Source organism: Lissotriton helveticus, chromosome 7 (assembly GCF_964261635.1).
Source record: "Lissotriton helveticus chromosome 7, aLisHel1.1, whole genome shotgun sequence".
Classification (NCBI taxonomy): domain Eukaryota; kingdom Metazoa; phylum Chordata; class Amphibia; order Caudata; family Salamandridae; genus Lissotriton; species Lissotriton helveticus.
In genome coordinates, this window is record NC_136068.1 from 800,716,829 (window position 1) to 800,737,800 (window position 20,972).

The window sequence follows — 20,972 nt, forward strand, 5'->3', positions numbered from 1 at the left end:
ATGCACCCAGGAATTATAGACTAATTAACCTACTTGATATTGGTGAAAAGATATTTGCTAAAATAATATTAGGTAGGTTAAAGACTTGGGCAGAAGAGGGATTGATTATCCCAGTTGAACAAGGCGGATTTAAAGAAGGCCATTCCACAATAGATCATTGTTTTGGTCTATGGGCCCTAGCTCGGAAATCGATAGAGCAAAATGGGAAGTTACATTGTTGCTTTGTCGATTTTTGGGCAGCATTTGACTCTGTGGACCGTAGTAGACTCTGGGAAGATATGATAAAATATAGAATCCCGGATGGCCTATTGATGATCTTAAAAGAATTACATAGTGGGAATTGTGCCCAGATAATCAGAGACATCCAGGGCTCATTAACTCATAAGATAACTGTCGGGAATGGCCTAAGAAAGGGGTGTGTATTGGCACCCCTGTTATTCTCAATTTTATTTGGCTAATCTCCCTGCAACATTAGTAGTTGAAAGAAGAGCTAATCCAAGAATGAGCGGTCACAAAGTGTCTTGTCTCCTATACCCAGATAATTTAGTGATACTGGATCAAACAGAAATAGGACTCCAAAGGAAACTAAGGGCTAGATGTAGGTAATAGCAAATTACCGAATGGTAAATACCGAATTTTACCGATTTGGTATTTACTAATCGATAATTGCTATGTAGGAAAAAAAATCGGTAAAAATACAGAATCGGTAATTACCGAATCGGTAATTACCGTATCAGTATTTGCCATTGATTCCTACGGGCCTTGAAGCCCATAGGAATCAATAGCAAATACAGATTCGGTAATTACCGAATCGGTAAAAATACCGAATTTCCCAGGGGGACAGGGTGTCACTTTGACAACCTGTTGTGATGAAGCAAAGCTTCGCATATTTTGCGACTTGCTGTATTCATGAACCTCGTTTATGTGTAACAAGGTAATATTTGTATGTCTTACTAACGTTTATATTAAGTTTAAATAAGGATTAAGAAGCTTGCCTATGTGTATTTTTAATGCATTTAATCCGTGTCCGTAAAATATGGCCGCCGCTTGTATTTAGTTACTGCGCATGCGTCAGCCACACTCACGTGTCCTGATGTGTCTGCAGAGTTGGAGGGAAATTTATGCGCATGCGTAATACATAGCTTTGCCAATCATGTGGTACTGCTCGTGCCACTGCTCTTGTGACTGTTGATATGTAGCTAACTTTTAAACTGCATAAGTATATTTCTTAGTGATAAGTTGAAAGTATAAACCCTGTGATGTGTTTTCATAATGTTACTTCTATGTATTAATTTGTTGTCGCTTGCTTTTCATGTACCGCGGGGAATGGGGGTCTGACTGCTCTAAAAGCCATCTTGGAGGTCCCTTCTGCGCATGTGTGACTTTTCGGGGACCTGACAACCTTGGCTGATGGAACTTAGCCAGCTGGCAGTGATGGGCAAGATGCTCCTGAGAACTGACCTGCGAACTCGGCTGAACGGAGTCACATGTTCCGGCTCCGATACATTGTACAATTGTCATTGTATTTTGCTGCAGTTTCTCATGGGAACCCCAATCTCGCTAGGCGGTACCCAGATATGTAAATGAAGCATCCAAATAGTGTGTTATGATTGGTGTGTTACCCAAATCCTACCTTAGGACCAATCGAAATTGGGGATTCTGACACTTTGCAACATTTGGGGGGTGGTACCCTGTCCCAAAACAGTATATCTATCCTGGGTTCGCCTAGGGAATTTGTCCGACTTGTCTGGTTTAGCTGACCTGTCACTGACCCATCGCACTCAATAGGTGACTGAAGATACAGAGCGCTGCTGAGCACTCTGTCCGAAAATTGACCATAGACTAAGGTTTTACTGAACCTTAAAGTGCTGGCGAAGCACTTTGCTGGGAGTTCGCTGACCCAATCGGGGTCTTGATCGATAGCTGCAGAGAGGGTGGAGCGCAGGCGTTGCTTCCAAACTGCGGGTGCGGTCCTGTCCTGAGCGGTCCTGTCCTGAGGGTTTGCTGTCCTGTCCTGAGGTCCTGTCCTGATTCTTAATCTGAGGGTATCCTGTCCTGTCCGGGGTGTCCATTCTGCACCTGCTGTCCTTTGAAGGGTATCCTTCCTTGAGGGTTTCCTGTCCTTAACTGACCCGTGGCCAGGGTTTGGTTTCCACACCAGTCTAGGTAAATACTGCTCTAAGTTCTTTAAACTTGCACCTTTCTATATTTCTGTCTTTTGCTTTAATAAAGACACACCTTGCATATGTTGATTTTTCCATGCTTTGCCGCAAACTATTGAAACGTAAAGTCATTTGCATATTTTCTTGATATGTTCCCATGTTACCCTACCTTTTAGAAATCATATTTTGCATTGCTATTTGTCATTTTCTGATATGGTCTAGAACGGCCTTACTTAAATTTTCTAAAGGGTTCTTGCCTTGAATGAATAGCATATTTCCTTTGCATCTCATATTCCCATTTAAATGATTACCCTGACTTTATTTCTCTATAGTTATGTACTTTTCATTATCTTGGTTATCGACTGCCTTATTCTTGTAAGTTTAATGCTTGATGAAAACGAACTTTAGATAAACACTTTAAAACTTCCAGTTGTCCGTGGTCATTTACAACAGTATTGAATGTCATTTGAAATTGCATTGGCTGCCTTTCCTTTTACAGCTAGGCTCCTGATCTGTTGAGGTCATAGGTACCCGTGTCGGTGGATGGTAAGTCGGGTACACTGAGAAATAACGGTAGGGAACACACACAATTGGTAGCAGCCCGTGAAGTCGCCCTGTCAATGAGTAGTGTGAATTGAAAGTATATGGGCCCTGAAGCCGGAAACGGCGGAATCATTGGCTGGGTGACCTCGCGCGCTCTATCAGTTTTCTGGTAGCAGAGGATGGTTAGGGACTAGCTAAAGGTTAGGTAGGACTAGACTAGTTAAGTCGGAAGCTGCTAGTATATTAATGCTGCTATAAGAGCGGTCGTTCGGAGGGACCTGATCAATCCCTTGTGAATACGCATGAATAATCTCTTGTGAAAACAATTCATGAACTGTTTTTTCATTATTATCCTTGTTCTTATATTGTTATATGTATTAATCCATGCATTTGTAAACCGTCTTGTATTGTGTTGTCCGAACTCCCCGGGGAATTGAAAGGGCAAGTGGTGAATAGAATCCATTGTCCTGAGGTCACAGGCTTAAGGAAAGTTAGGTGCAGGTTAGGATAACCGGGAAGCACTAACTAGGGTTTTTTTCTGAATACATGTGTGAATAAATGTCAGTAACGAGGTTCATTGGCAAAATTCCCATAGTGGCGTAACCTAGTAAGGGTCACATCGGAAGAGTAGCAGGTTCCTCGGAGCTAGGGTGAAAGCAGAGGGGTCCGCTGGGAAACCTTAGACTCGGATATATCCCGGAGAAGTGGATGAGTTTAGGGGAATAACAGGTTCACCGATGCTAGAGTGAAGGGTAGGCGGAAGAGATCTGCCCGCAGCGCGTGAAAAGTAAATGGAAGTAGTTTACTTGCAGTAAAAGAAATCTTTCTGTCTAGACACTTGAGCACTGTGGCGAATGTGTATTTGTTGTAAAATAACCAAGCACTGAGCACTTTAGAAAGAAAGAAAGTTTCCGTTACCTTGTGAAGGGAGGGAGTCAAGTCGCGAAGCGCCTCTGACGTCACTCCGTGCCGCGCTGGGATTGGTAGAAACAGCGGGCGGGTAGCGGGGCTGGAATTGTAAAGGAGGGGTGAAGCGCCGAGGAGTGAGAACTGTCTCACGAAGGGGCCGCGCACCCATTGGTCGAAACTATTTGGACGCGTGCACCTCATTGGTCGCACGGAATTGCAAGACGCGTTCTGATTGGAGGTGACTTTGTAAACAGAGTTAAGCGTAGAAATCGTATGTGGCACTCGTATTGTCCAGAGACTAGACCCGATCCGAGAAACCAAGGGTTTGAAAGGGATCAGTGGAAAGCCAATAGATACGATATCATGTACGGAGCTAAGAGAAAGATGTCCCTTGTAAGTAGGGTAAAGAATTATTTCAAAACGGACAAACCGATTAAGTCTAGAGAGGGCGTTACTATCCCGCCACCGAATACTCCCGCCTCATTCATGATGTTTGACCGAGGGTACAACACCTGTGTGTGGTTGGAGAATTGGGTAAAGTACACACAAGATGACGGAGTATTGGCTTTTCCGTTAGATGGTACTTTTAATGGCAGAATTTTATTTAATTTGAGAACCCGAATGAATGAATTACATCCCAGACCGAGACTAACGCAGTATGAGGCATTAGAGGAATGGGAGATTGAGGCTTTCGAAAGAGAAAAACCCAGAATGGACAAAGGTCTGACCAAGTGGTACCCCAGGCTGAAACAGGAGACAAGGGATAAGAGGATGAAACAGTGGAGGCAGAGCATGATTGTTGAGGGTCTGTTTCCCATGATGCCAGCAGGGAACCCTTCTGGGGGAGAGAAAAGGACAGAAAAGAGTAAGCATTGGGGGGCCATGGGGGAGTCGGACGATGAATTGTTAGATGACATCTTTACGAGAAGTCCGCCCCCTTATAATGAGGGAACCCGACCTTCCAGTGCAGGAGAGAATCCCCAGCGTCCATCTATTAAGGAGGAGGACAGATCCCTATGTAGAGGGGGAGGTGGCCAGGTGTTGCCCTATTTTGAGAATCCCGGACCCGCAGAGGTACGCGATATATATCCTAGAATGCCCGTGAGCTCGGAGGAAAAATATTCCCGTGAAAGAACGTTTTTCCCCAGACCTCTTTATGAGAACGAAGAAAAGCCAGTAGGTTCAGGAGTGCCCTTTTTGCAGCCTCCATATGGGGAAGAGCGCAGGTCATTTGGTGCAGGAACTTTGTTCCCAAACCCAAATTATGGCGGAGGACCAAGTGAAACGCATCCTACTGCCCCGAGTTTTACTCCTCATCTGACCCCACAGATAATGCCTGAACGAACATTAGGAAGGATACTGGAGGAGAGGGAGCAAGAAGTTCTAGCTAGACAAAGAACAGAAATAATTCAGAAGATCTCCCAGTTAAATACTAGTCCTGAGGCTTTGACTATTCCGGTAACAATCGGACCAGTGGTTCCGTTGTATGGGAATAGTCAATGAAGTCCGAACCCTCCAGTTATGAACCCAATAATGGCCCCGCCGAGGCAAGAGCCCCTACTGATAGACGATCAGTCCTGTGAGTGCGAGTCCGAAGTTGTATTCTTGGACCTGCCAAACAAACAAACAGGGAAAGGAGTGCAGAAGAGGCATAATCCTTTTGATACAAAGGAAATTAAATTAGAATCAGCAACGGGTACCAGGAGTGTCTCTTTGGTAACGCCAGAAGAAATTGAAAATTGGAGTCGTGAATTAGAAAAACAGGCTCCGCAAACGAAACCTTTAGACCTCTATAAGCTGAGGGTAGAAATAGAGGAATTGATGGCAGGAAATGTGGGGTTAGACAGATTAAACACCTATTCTGAAGAAGAGTTGCTGTTTATGTGTAAAAGCCTTACCAGAAGTACCAGGGTGCTCCACGAAAAGCTGACAGACACCGCAGCTAGTATGGGGGTAGATATTTCAAGATCCAAGCCCTTACAAAAGCCTTACAGAGCTGAATTCTCAGACAAGGATTTAGAGAACCTGAATGTGTCAGGGAAGAAGGTGCAGATTAAAGAGTTGCTTGCAGTTTTGCAAAAATGGGGAGATGTGGAAAGATGGAGAAGCAGGTGGGCACGAAAGAAAGATGAGGCTCGATCCAGACAAGCTACCCCTGAGTTCCCTCTGAGAGAAGTAGACAAGCCCGAAACATTATGCCCCATGCGTGAAGTACCAGGTGGGAGGTATGTGCACGTTCCGTGGTCCAGACAGGATATTGTGTCCTTTACTAACGATTTTCCGAAACTGCGCGAGAAGCCGGTTGAATGGTACCGACAAGTGGAAAGGTTCGTAAAGGTGCAGAAATGCCTGTGGAAAGACCTGGATGGGTTTTTCGACATTGTGGTCCCGGTCGATCTATGGACCGAGTGTAAAATAGCCATAGCCTGGCCTAGTGAGGAGTACACAAGAGATAAAGAAACAGGGGAACCTTCGAAGGAAGTCATGAGAAAATATGAGCAGGTAATACAGCACTTGAAAGAAAAGGTGCCCGCAAAGGAAACTGATTGGACCAGGATAGATAGAACAACGCAGGAAAGAGAGGAGACAGTGCACTCCTATTATGAAAGGCTGTTGCAGGTGTTTAAAGCATACAGTGGGATAGATAACATCGAGATGAAGGATATGACGCACTTTATTTACAGGTTTGTAAACGGTTTAAGACCTGAAATTTGTCAGTGGATAAAAGATAACAAAATCTGTTGGCACTCCAAAAAGGTAGACGAGGTCCTGCGGTACGCAAAGTACTGCGAGGACGAGATGGCAGAAAAGAAAAAAGCTCTGAAGGAGAAAGTGATGTGGGCTCAGGTGAAGCTCGCAGAACAGCAGGAAAAGCAGTTGAGTAACATGGTCAAAAATGCTAAGAACGAAGGTCCTGGGGGAGGGGGAGGAGGCAAGCCCCGGCCCAAAATGAGCAGGGAAGAGGCTATGAAGAAATTTCCCTGCCATCAGTGCGGCGAAATTGGACACTGGCGTAACGAGTGTCCTTATTTGCCAGACGATAACCCCAAAACACCTGATTTAACTCCACAGACGCAGAAAGAAAGACCAAGAAAGACTCAACCACAGGTAAAAACGGTTCAGGTGCCCCGAGCACCAAAGCAAGTATACAGGGGAAAACAGGCAGAGGGAGATGAGATAGAAGTCTGGGAAAGCAATGAGAACAGAAATGCAGCAACTTCGCAGTATCTTTTAAATGATACCTTCCTTTGTGATGACCAGTACTGACGGGGCCTGAGAGGGGAGGACGAGGAGTGCGTACTTGGCGCCTCCTTGCCGGTAGACCAGTCCGGACCATACATTGAAGGAAACGTTGACGGGAATGATGTCACCTTTCTGTTGGACACTGGCGCTACCCGTTCTACTGTGAGAACAGTGGACGTTCCAAACCTACCCCTCTCGGGAGAAGCCATCCAAGTAGTGGGTGTATCTAATCAATTGATTAGTACTCCTGTTACCAAGCCCATGGAAATATCAATTGGAAACTTTAAGGAAATGCATAGATTTTTCGTTTGTGACACCAGTCCAGTAAACTTACTGGGACGTGATTTGCTGTGCAAAATGAACTGTACCATCTTTTGCACACCAAAGGGTGTTGAAATTCAGACCCCAGATGAAGACGGCATTTACAAATTAATGTTAGTCCGCCCTGACTCGGAAATTAAACGAATGACCATGCAGGATTTGCCCAAAGAACTCCAAGAAGCAGTGAAGCCAGAGGTGTGGGACTTTACTGGGAAAGATGTAGGGTTAATGAAAAATGTGGACCCCATACAGATAGCCATCAAGGAAAATGCAGTATACCCCAATAATAAGCCCTACAGAATGAATGCAGAAGTGAAAGCTGGTGTTACTGTGGAAATACAGAAATTGCTAGAAGGAAACATCATACAGGAGGTAATGAGTAGCCCATGTAACTCCCCGATTATGGGCATCAAGAAGCCTAGTGGCAAGTACAGAGTAGTGCAGGATCTACGAAAAGTCAACAAGATAGTAGTTCCCTGTTGCCCTATTGTCCCGAACCCAGCAGTGATTCTGTATCAGATTCCCTGGGATGCTGAGTGGTTTACAGTAATAGACCTGTGTCATGCATTCTTTTCCATTCCCTTGCATCCAGATAGTAAATTTCTTTTCTCATTTGCCTTCAATGGTCACGTGTATTGCTGGAACCGGGTCCCTCAAGGGTACACAGAGAGCCCCTCTATCTTTAATCAGATCTTGAAAAAATGCTTGGAAACTTTGGTCTTACCTGGGAACTCTGTCTTAGTGCAATACATAGACGACCTCTTGGTGGCGTCTAAAAGTCATAAGGATTGTGTGATTGACACCATTGCCCTACTGAACCACCTGTGTGAAAAGGGACACAAAGTGGCCCCTGACAAGTTACAGTTCTGTGCAAAATCAGTGAAATATCTGGGGCACCAGATAGAGAAAGGGGTCAGGAAAGTGACATCAGAAAGAGTGAGAATAATTCAAAAGATGCAGTTACCCCGTACTCAGAAAGAGATCAGAATGTTCCTGGGAGTGATAGGATACTGCAGGCAGTGGATTCTGGGATTTGCAGTCCTAGCTAGGCCCTTGATAAAAATGACCAAGAGAGGAACACCAGATATTGTAGAATGGGATGATGAAAGCTTAACAGCCTTCACCAAATTGCGAGATTGTCTGTGTACAGCCCCTGCATTGGGAATGCCAGACTATTCCAAAGAATTTGCCCTATTCTGTGACACTCGCGATAATTGCGTGTTGTCTGTCCTAACTCAAGAACATGGCACTACCAGAAGGCCTGTGGCATATTTCTCTGCCACCTTGGATCCAGTGGCTGCTGGATTACCAGGTTGTCTGAAAGCAGTAGCTGCTACCTGTGCCAGTTTAGAACAGAGTGAGTCAATTGTCATGGGACATCCGGTAACTGTGTATGTCCCACATGGAGTGGTAATTTTGTTGACCAGAACAAAAACCCAGTATCTCACCCCTAGTCGGCTGACTAAATACGAGAGGATTCTTGTGGGTGCTGCAAATGTAAACATTGTTAGGTGCAGTATTCTGAACCCAGCCACCTTACTCCCCGACCCAAAGGACATGGAAGGGGGGGTGGATGATGAGCATGATTGTATTGATCTAACAGAATTCAACACCAAGCCACGCCCAGACATAAAAGAAATGCCATTGCCTGAGCATGACAAAGAATTATTTGTAGATGGTTCATGTCTAAGGCATGAACAAGGAGGCCTGAGTGCTGCCTATGCGGTAGTCTCCTTAGAGAAAATTGAAGAAGCAGGTTACCTGTATCACATAAAGTCTGCACAAGTAGCCGAATTGATTGCAATGATAAAAGCTTGCCAAATTGGGAAGAACTTACGCATAACAGTGTATACTGACAGTCAGTACTGTTATGGGGTTGTGCATGACTTTGGCCAATTGTGGCTACAGAGGGAGTTCCTGACTTCATCAGGTACCCCTATTCGAAATGGAAAAGTTGTTCAGGACCTTTTAGATGCAATCCAGTTACTAAAGGAACTGGCAGTGGTAAAATGTGTTGCTCATAAGAAGAGCATGGACAAAGTATCACTGGGAAACGATTATGCTGATCGAGTGGCTCAATGGTGCGCCAGAGATCGGTATATCGTAAATCCAAAACGAGGGGGGCCAGGAACCAGCTGCCAACTTCAGGTGTTTGAAGAAGTGCCCACATGGGATGAAGTGAAAGAGTGGCAGCAGGCGGCACCTTGGCAAGAAAGAGAGAAGTGGAAGGACGATGGGTGTAGACCAAGACGTGTGGATGGTGTCATCTTAGGTCCAACTGGTATGCCTGTGTTGCCTAGACACCTACTTAGCACAATGGCGAGGTTGATACATGAAGGATCACACATTGGTAGGGACGCCATGATTCTAGTGTTCCAACAGACTTGGTACAGTAAAAAGTTCAGGAAAGTAGCAGAGTCCCTCTGCCAGAGGTGCCTGTCATGTCAAAAGATGAACCCAGGGAAGAAAACTTTGGTGGAACTGGGCAAAATTGGGAGATCCGGGGGTCCCTTTGTGAGAATACAGGTTGATTTCATCACCATGCCCCGTTGTGAAGGGAAGCGATATGTCCTTGTTATGGTCTGTTTATTTTCAAAGTGGGTGGAAGCTTTCCCTACTCCCCAAAATGACGCAAAAACAGTAGCTAAGTGTCTACTGAAAGAACTGATACCTAGGTTCGGGGTTCCAGTCACTATTGAATCAGATCAAGGCTCACATTTTCAGAATGCAGTGATCGACGAACTCTGTAAGGCCTTTGGAATTTCACAAAAGCTTCACTGTGCCTACCGTCCAGAGGCTTCTGGAGTAGTGGAACAAATAAATGGAACTATCAAAAACAGACTAGCAAAACTGTGTGATGCATCTAAATTGACCTGGGTGAAGGCCCTGCCCCTGGTCCTGATGGGACTCAGAAGTGTTCCTGATCGCAAGACAGGCCTAAGTCCCCATGAAATCATTATGGGAAGAGTGATGAGACAAGCATGGGTGCCAGGAAGCAAACTGTTGAGTATTACTGATGATTTGGTGCTTGAATACTGCAAGAGATTGGGTGACCAAGTGCCTTCTATCTCTCGCCAGATCGGAGAAGACGCCATCCTCAATCCAACGACTCCTCTCCACAAACTGGTCCCAGGGGACTGGGTGAAGATAAAGAAGCATACTCGGAAGAGCTGCCTGGAGCCAAGGTGGGGAGAAAAACGTCAGGTGATCCTGGTAACTACCACAGCAGTAAAGTGTGCAGGAGTTCCACGCTGGGTACACGCTAGCCACACCCAGAAGGTACCACCAGACGAGGTGCCTGAAGCAGAAGGACGTCCAGCAGAGGACTCTGCAAGAGCCAGACCGGAAGTAGCTGACGACGTACAGCCCAGTACCAGTCGAACTGCAGAATCAGCAGACGTTGGCCCAAGAATAGTTGATGACGAACTACCAAGAGTCCAGCCTGCTGAAGGGGTCCAAGAAGCTGAGCCAGAAGTAGCTGAAGACGAGCTGCCAAGCATATGGCCAGAAGAGTGGATTCCATTGATTGACCTCACTGAAGACCCTATTCGAACAAGTGAGAGACTTTGGGAAGGTAGAGAGTGGACTAGAGAGGAAAAGCAAGGCACAGGCGAAGAACCTCAGAATCTTGAGATTCACATCAAAACTGAGGAAGGAGAAGGTCAGACAGGGACAGAGCACGTGATTGATACAGAACAAGTGAATAATACTGAACAAGTGCCCGATACTGAACAAGTGAAGGATACAGAGCCAGCGTTTGATACTCCTCCACTGACTCCTGATATCGGGAAGGGACAGACTAGACATAGTGTAATAGTTCGAGCAGAAGAAAGTCCAGAGATCGAAGTGCTTGAACAGGATCAGATAGAATTAGAAGAACGTGTTCAGGAAACAGAGTCAGAGCCACTTGAAGAGCAAACACACAATTTACCTGAACAAGGCCAGATTAGTAACCAGGCAGAAGAAATAGATGCGAGCCCTGGGCTTAGTCAGATAGAAGAAGAAGAAACTGAAACAGAATTGCCAACAGTTAATGAGAACAAAAGGGCAAGAGAAGGAAACGAAGTCCAAGTACCAACCAAAAGACTTAAGAAAAGAAAGAATCTTGAGCCTAGATTCGTAAAGAAATTAAGACTAAGGATAAAGACAGTGGAAGAAAAACGTGCAGAAGAAAGGAGAAGTGCTCGCATAGCAGAGCAACAAGAAAGTACTTCCAAAAGAAGGAGTGATCGAATAAAAAGACAAAACAAAAAGTACAAGTCACCTGAATGGACACTTGTGTTGGAAGAACTTGAGGATCTTGATATAACTGACGTAAGCGACGGAGAGCCCGTCCCTGAGTACTCTGACGAGGAAGAAGACGAGCCACCGTGAATTTGCACAAAGTAAGATACTCGTGTAAAAGACACAAAGAGGGGTCGAGAAACTTCTTCTGAGCCAAAATGTCTGATTCAAACGTGAGTGGTAGACCTAGCCGCAGCTGTTGCAAAACATGCTGCAAGGTATGTGTTTGTAGTGTAGTTGTCCTGATATTAGTTTGGATAGGATTAACAATTTTCATTCCCTTTGCTGTAAGTAAAGATACTAATATTGTCCCTACTGAAATTGTAAATACTGACAGTGAGGAGCTGACAACACAGAGTGTAACAAGACACGAGAGAGCACTGAGACAAACCAAACAAGACTTAGAAGCATCAGATGAGGGAGGACTACATTTTCATGGAGTTAAGAACAGGACACACTTAAATGTTTTCGCAAACTTGTTAATACACTATGTAGAGACTATGGAAATTGAAGATTGCTATGTCTGCATGAAGCTACCTACCTCTGTAGCTGAAGGCGTGACATACCATCACTTGCCGTTGACATATGGAATCTCCTGTAGCATTTTAGCTAGTTTATTTTACAAAAGAGGACCGTTACAGTATTATTACTCTAACAATGACGTGATCTTTTCTGAACTTCCTATACGTGGGAACTTGAATCCTGTACATACCAAAAGTGACGTAATACGATATATGGGAGACTATTTTCTGACAATAGGTAATATCGACATAGCTGACGCACACAGAGATAACTTGACTTGTTCTTTGCGTGAGCAGGAAAAGATGTTCCTGAACATGGCAGAGAAAAGGAGAATTAAAATACAAAAGAAGGCTAATGACGAAAGTCAGAAAAGGCCAAGATGGGCAGAGAACATGGAAGGCACCTCAACTGGTGGGGCGGGTCCTGCTCTGTTGCTGGATTTTGAAAAGAAAGGCAAGCTATGTCTTCACTGCGAGAAGACTAGCTATTATAATAACATTTTCATTGGTTCCAGTGAGTGCGAACATAATTACAAGGTAATTGGAGGTTGGGGTTTCAAAAATGGGTCAGAGCCTGTGTTTCCTGGCATTTATTATATTTGTGGGGACAAGGCTTATTTCAAATTGCCGGATCACTGGTATGGAAGCTGCTATTTTGGCATTGTCTTCCCGAAAATATACCATGTGAATGGAGTTGCTGGAAGCAGTGAAAATACTAATGGCTTAGTGCGTAGTAAAAGAGAAAGTATAGGTGAAATTATGGGTAGTATTTTCAGTGCACTGATACCTGGAGTGGGAGTGGTTCTGAACACTCACAGAATTTGTAAATTGTCCACTATAGTGGATGTATTGTCTACTGAGACAGCTCATGGATTTCTGCTGGTCAATACCGAAATGGTTGCGATCAGATCAATGGTTTTGCAGAATCGACTTGCTCTTGATACCTTATTAGCGAAAGAGGGCGGAGTCTGCCGGATGTTGAAGGCGCAACATTGTTGCACTTATATTCCGGATAAAAGTGTACAGCTTAAAAGATACGTGAAAAACATTACTAATTTGGCAAAGGAACTCAAACCACTCGAGGTTGATAGTGCCTGGAAGAGACTGGTAGATGGTCTCTCAAATGTAGGTCATTGGCTTGCTAGCGTAGGTAAAGGCTTATTGCTTAAAGTACTGATGCCAATTGGAATTATAGGTCTCATCCTATTTTTCATATTTGTCTGTTGCAAATGCCGCAAGCGCACCAGAAAGCATGAAGTGAATGCAAGAGGGGTGAAACGAAGTGTGGATGAGCTTGAATTAGAAGAAGTGAATAATCAGATCTATAAAAAGGTGAAGAGTTCTCACCCTACCAAAACTGAAAGATAAAAGTTGGAGCGTTTGCTTGAAGAGATAGAGCTGTATAAAGTGTAAGAGAAAGTTGGCATCTGGTTCCATTTATTTTGTGATGATAGTAAATATCATCAAAGAGGGGATTGATGAAGCAAAGCTTCGCATATTTTGCGACTTGCTGTATTCATAAACCTCGTTTATGTGTAACAAGGTAATATTTGTATGTCTTACTAACGTTTATATTAAGTTTAAATAAGGATTAAGAAGCTTGCCTATGTGTATTTTTAATGCATTTAATCCGTGTCCGTAAAATATGTCCGCCGCTTGTATTTAGTTACTGCGCATGCGTCAGCCACACTCACGTGTCCTGATGTGTCTGCAGAGTTGGAGGGAAATTTATGCGCATGCGTAATACATAGCTTTGCCAATCATGTGGTACTGCTCGTGCCACTGCTCTTGTGACTGTTGATATGTAGCTAACTTTTAAACTGCATAAGTATATTTCTTAGTGATAAGTTGAAAGTATAAACCCTGTGATGTGTTTTCATAATGTTACTTCTATGTATTAATTTGTTGTCGCTTGCTTTTCATGTACCGCGGGGAATGGGGGTCTGACTGCTCTAAAAGCCATCTTGGAGGTCCCTTCTGCGCATGTGTGACTTTTCTGGGACCTGACAACCTTGGCTGATGGAACTTAGCCAGCTGGCAGTGATGGGCAAGATGCTCCTGAGAACTGACCTGCGAACTCGGCTGAACGGAGTCACATGTTCCGGCTCCGATACATTGTACAATTGTCATTGTATTTTGCTGCAGTTTCTCATGGGAACCCCAATCTCGCTAGGCGGTACCCAGATATGTAAATGAAGCATCCAAATAGTGTGTTATGATTGGTGTGTTACCCAAATCCTACCTTAGGACCAATCGAAATTGGGGATTCTGACACTTTGCAACATTTGGGGGGTAGGACCCTGTCCCAAAACAGTATATCTATCCTGGGTTCGCCTAGGGAATTTGTCCGACTTGTCTGGTTTAGCTGACCTGTCACTGACCCATCGCACTCAATAGGTGACTGAAGATACAGAGCGCTGCTGAGCACTCTGTCCGAAAATTGACCATAGACTAAGGTTTTACTGAACCTTAAAGTGCTGGCGAAGCACTTTGCTGGGAGTTCGCTGACCCAATCGGGGTCTTGATCGATAGCTGCAGAGAGGGTGGAGCGCAGGCGTTGCTTCCAAACTGCGGGTGCGGTCCTGTCCTGAGCGGTCCTGTCCTGAGGGTTTGCTGTCCTGTCCTGAGGTCCTGTCCTGATTCTTAATCTGAGGGTATCCTGTCCTGTCCGGGGTGTCCATTCTGCACCTGCTGTCCTTTGAAGGGTATCCTTCCTTGAGGGTTTCCTGTCCTTAACTGACCCGTGGCCAGGGTTTGGTTTCCACACCAGTCTAGGTAAATACTGCTCTAAGTTCTTTAAACTTGCACCTTTCTATATTTCTGTCTTTTGCTTTAATAAAGACACACCTTGCATATGTTGATTTTCCATGCTTTGCCGCAAACTATTGAAACGTAAAGTCATTTGCATATTTTCTTGATATGTTCCCATGTTACCCTACCTTTTAGAAATCATATTTTGCATTGCTATTTGTCATTTTCTGATATGGTCTAGAACGGCCTTACTTAAATTTTCTAAAGAGTTCTTGCCTTGAATGAATAGCATATTTCCTTTGCATCTCATATTTCCATTTAAATGATTACCCTGACTTTATTTCTCTATAGTTATGTACTTTTCATTATCTTGGTTATCGACTGCCTTATTCTTGTAAGTTTAATGCTTGATGAAAACGAACTTTAGATAAACACTTTAAAACTTCCAGTTGTCCGTGGTCATTTACAACAGTATTGAATGTCATTTGAAATTGCATTGGCTGCCTTTCCTTTTACAGCTAGGCTCCTGATCTGTTGAGGTCATAGGTACCCGTGTCGGTGGATGGTAAGTCGGGTACACTGAGAAATAACGGTAGGGAACACACACAATTGGTAGCAGCCCGTGAAGTCGCCCTGTCAATGAGTAGTGTGAATTGAAAGTATATGGGCCCTGAAGCCGGGTACGGCGGAATCATTGGCTGGGTGACCTCGCGCGCTCTATCAGTTGCACCCCTGTTTCTGGCTTGTGTGCCATGTGACACACATATATGCGCTTAGGGCATGTATGTGTGCCACATGGCACAGGTGTACCTGCACAGATGTGCATGTACACAGAAATTCGTAATTTACCACCCAATAGTTTTAGGTGGTAAATAGCGAATTTCTAGGGGCCTGTGGCACTGTAAACTGGCCACCTACATATTGAATTACAGAATCGGTAAATTTACTGATTCGGTATTTTACCGAATCGGTAAATTTACCAATTCGGTAAATATACTGATTCTGTAATTTTCTAGCCCCCTACATTACAAAACCCAAATACCGGTCGGTAACGGCCGAAATCGGACGTTACCGACCGGTATTTGTGCTCCTACATCTGGCCCTAAATGTTTTGAAACACTACTGCTATAGGAAATGATTGACTGTAAATATGGAAAAAACTAAGGATCTATGTTTTGGGAAGAATTACAAAGAATTTTAAGTGGTTCCTGGGCCACGACAAACTGGAGGCAGTTAAAGAATATAAATACTTAGGCCTCTCATTTGATACCGCGCTAAAATGGCGCACCCCCTTGGAGGCACAAAAAGCTAAAGCCTTTTAGTCAATATGTGGGCTAAAAAGTTTAACAAAGAATATGGCGATATGACACACAGACCAATGCTAAAGGCATTTGAAGCAATGATCCCCCGCAAGTATTGTATGGGGCAGAGAAATTATACTTGAGTGGTAAGCAGGGGTGGGATCAGGAAGAAGGAAAAATTTTAAAAATATGAATGTCTCTACCTAGCTGCACAATGGTTCAAGCAATCAGAATGGAACTAGGGATAACTTCCTGGAGTGTGCAGTCTCAAATAGAATTGCTAAGATTTTGGAAACGCCAGGACCCAGGAGTTGCACAGAAGGTCTCACAATGGTGTAGAGAGGAGATTCAAACAAGTAGCCTTGGTTGGGCAAAGGATGTGAGAAGAACCCTCCAGAAAGTAGCAGGGTGCCTTAACGTGAGACTCTCCCAGCACTCCCTGGTGGCCGACTTCACAAAGAGAATGCTTAGGGAACAAGGTCAGGCTTCCTGAAGGGCCCAGGACCTTGACTATATGTTATTGAAAAAATCGGTCCAGTGGTTAAAGAACTCATGGGAAAATGAAGCCTGGTTTCCGTATTTGGATATATTGCCCAACCAAGGGTTAAGATATGAAATCTTAAGGACCCAAGTTGGGATTAATCCTTGGAAGATAGATGGAAAAATAAAGTCTGTATTGATAGGCCCAGATGGTAAATGTAACTGTGGGCTAGGTCTAAGGGATGACATGTTGCACATATTGCTTGATTGCACATTTGTCCTTGCCATACGGAAATAGTTTTTACGGCCAATATTTTTATCACATAAGATAAATTCACGTGCCCAAGCGGCTTGTTTACTTACAGATATGCCCTCGTTGGAAATTGCAATAGGATTGGGAAAATTCCAGAAGGCTATAAAAGAATTTGTAAGGGAAAAACTGTTGAAGGGGCAATGATTTTAATTGTTTATAGGACTCCCATAAAATGTGAATTCTTCTTTTTTTAGAAACTTAGAGCGTTCTGTAAATTGCGTTTAATGAACTGTAGGTCCTGAGGGTGTCACCTTCTTTTAATATGTATTGTATTTTAAATATTTATTATGTCGTAGAAATTAGATTGTTTACTCTATTTGATCTTGATTGTGTTTTGTACTGTTTAAAAGGCTGTGGTCTAAATAAACAAGATTTCTCTCTCTCTCTCAATGCCACATGGTTCTACGCCCACCCTGACCGCTGTCTACGCCCTACACTGAGGTTACACGGTTCACAATTCAAGATTAGTAGCGACGAAAATTATGTAAGAGACTATAGTGGGTTAAGAAGACCAAATGCTCCCAATCTGAGCAGCTCAAGTCAACCTCACCTGCCTGTGAGCCTTTGCTGACCGCTGCCTCTGGTCTACACTGTAGTAGACCGGCGACATGTGGTGCCAACTAACCCTGTTCAACGCTAGCTGATCCCACATGTGTATCTGTGTGCTGAGTCCTGAATAACAGTGACCCCCAACTCCGTGAGACAAGTACAGCAGCAGAATCCCTTCAATCAGTGAGGCATATTGCCATATGGAAGGCTGGCGACACGTGCTGCCACTAACTCTGTTCAACACAAGCCGATCCCACATGTGTAACTGTGTCCTGAGTCCTCAATTGCTGCGACCCCAACCTCTTTGCAGCAACCATAGAACCAGACTCCCTTCAATCAGTGTGGGATATTTGCATATGGAAGGCCAGTGACACGTGGTGCCAGTGAACCTGCACTATGCACGCCGGTGGGGCCTCCAAATTATGCACGTGACTGTGGGCCCTTGCTCACCGCTACCTCTGGTGCACACTGTGGAACAGCGCCGACACATGGTGCCACTAACTGTCTTCAACACAAACCGATCCCACATGTGTAACTGTGTCCTGAATCCTGAATAGCAGTGACCCCCAACTACATGAGACAACTACAGCAGCAGACACCCTTCAATCAGTGAGGCATATTTCCATATGGAAGGCTGGCGACACGTGCTGCCACTGACTCTATTTAACACAAGCCGATCCCACATGTGTAACTGTGTCCTGAGTCCTCAATTGCAGTGACCCCAACTTCTTTGCAGCAACCATAGCACCAGACTCCCTTCAATCAGTGAGGGATATTTGCATATGGAAGGCCAGCGACACTGAACTGGCACTACGCAGGCCGGTGGGGCCACCAACATATGCACGTGACTGTGGGCCCTTGCTCACCGCTATCTCTGGCGTACACTGTAGAACACTGGCGACACATGGTGCACTAACTGTCTTCAACACAAGCCGATCCCACATGTGTAACTGTGTCCTGAGTCCTGAATAGCAGTGACTCCCAACTACATGAGACAACTGCAGCACCAAACTCCCTCTGATCAGTGAAGCATATTTCCATATGCAACGGTGGCGACACGTGGTGCCACTAACTTTGTTCAACACAAGCCGATCCCACATGTGTAACCGTATCCTGATTCCTGAATCGCACTGACCCCAAAACCGTGGCAGCGACCACAGCAACACACTCCCTTCAATCAGTGAGGCATATTTCAATCTGCAAGGCCGGCGACACGTAGTCCCACTAACCCTCTTTAACACAAGTCGATCCCACATGTGTAACTGTGTCCTGAGTACTCAATTGTAGCGACCACAACTTTGTGGCAGCGACCACAGCACCTCACTCCCTTCGATCACGGAGGTATATTTTGATATACAAGGTGGGCGACACGTAGTCCCACTAACCCTCTTTAACAAAAGCTGATCCCACATGTGTAACTGTGTCCTGAGTCCTGAATTGCAGCGACCTCAACTTCGTGTCAGTGACCACAGCACCTCACTCCCTCGATCAGTGAGGCATATTTCAATATACAATGCCGGCGACACATAGTCCCACTAACTCTCTTTAACACAAGCCGATCCCACATGTATAACTTTGTCCTGAGTCCTGAATTGCAGCGAACCCAACTTCGTGGCAGCGACCACAGCACCTCACTCCCTTCGATTAGTGAGGAGTATTTACAGATTGAAGTCTGCCGACAAGCGGTGTCACTGAACCTGCACTACACAGGCTGGTCGAGCCACCAACGTATGCACATGGCTGTGTGCCCTTCCTCATTGCTACCTCTGGCCTACAGTATGATCAGCAGAGCTTACAATTCAGATAGAGTCCTAATTCCACATGAGGCAGTCCAGTAGGCAACACACATTACTCCCGGTGAGGCCGTCCACACCAAGCACCATCACAGGCTCATACAGTCTCAATGCTTCTGGTGTCACTAACCCTATTTAACACAAAGCAATCCCACATGTGTAACTGTGTCCTGAGTACTGAACTGCAGTGACCCCAACTTCGTACCAGTGACCACAGCACCAGACTTCCTTTAATCTTATTTGTTGTTCTTTTCTTTAAATATATTTTTTTAAATGTAAATCTATACATGACTAAGATTCTTCTTTCTCCAACCGCACAAGGACACTTCCGGGCCCAAGAATGTTGGCGGGGGTATGTTGGTAATATGGGGAGAGGGAGCATCAAAGGGGTATCCCTCACAGAAATAACTCCGATGTCTTTTCACAAATGCCTCGGACAGATGCCAGCTGACGGATTGAATCACAAAATGGTTTTTCAATACTTATATAGTGTGCGTTATCAACAGTTCAGACCCAAGCTTGCAGAGGGACAGCTGCGGCCCATCTGCTTGATTCCCAGATGCAGTACTACGAGCCTTCTGCGTCATTGTATCTATCCCTGCCCTGATCGGTCGTACGCCACGCCACGCCACGCCACTCTGATTTCGTTCCGACATTGGCCCCACATAGCTACCTGTCGCAGGCGAACTCGCTGTTGGTGTGCAGGTCAGTGGTCTAGTTCTCAACATCTCACGACCACTCCCCGAGGGCAGGTTCCCACACACACCACACCCACCACACCCACCACGCCCATCGGGCACATGCGTCACAGGTCATGTGACCACGCGCATATAATAGATCGACAATGTCACATCCTTTCTTGCCGGTGCACTAGATGGCGAATGCTCCACGGATCTCAACCATGAAGAGACCCTGAAAAGCTGCGCAGAAGGTTAGTCACACCCTCAGCTGTATGGCCATCAGCGGCCTACCATCCCCTTGGCGCGGACTTCATATGCATAGGGTTAGTGCCACCCCAAACTCATGTAGCCATCAGGAGCCTTCCACCACGTGGCACGAACTTGAGTTTCACAGGCTTAGCTGTACCAAACCCTGAAGTGGTCTCAGCCATTGATGACTCAGGACTCAGCGACGTGTCTCACATCTGCCAGGCCATGGAGAAGCTGAAGTGGTCTCCAACATTCAGGACTCAGCGACATCTGTCACATCTGTGGAACAGCTAATGTGGTCTCCGCCATTTAGGACTCAGCGACATCTATAAGACCCGAACAGAATCACATATGGTCTCCGCCATTCAGAACTCAGGACTCAGCAACACATCTGAGATCAGCGAGTATCTGATGTGGTCTCCACCATTTATGACTCAGGACTCAGCAACACATCTGAGATTGGCGGGGTTTTGACGGGCACGAGGAGTCCGCCCACTGCTGCACACTCTGCCGGCACCAGGTAATTACTTGCTCATGGATGTGCAGATGCGACAGTCTCTCTCTCTCTCTCTCTCTCTCTTCCCTTTCTTCTCTCTCACTCTCTCTCACTCTCTTCATTCCTTTCCTTCTATCTCTCTCTCCTTTCTCCCTTTCTTACTCCCTTTCTTTCCTTCCCTCTCTTTTTCTCTCTGGTTTGTTTTTCCTTCTCTGTTTCTCTCTCTCAGTCCTTTGATATGCGCATTACACACTGCCTTATTTTGTGCTTTATTTTTCAGGCTCTGTCGTCGAATACTGTGTTAGATTTATCTCACCTTTAGTTGCATTAAAGTGCTGATAATGAAATGCAGAGTAGCTGTGCCCGTGCAAAAAGAC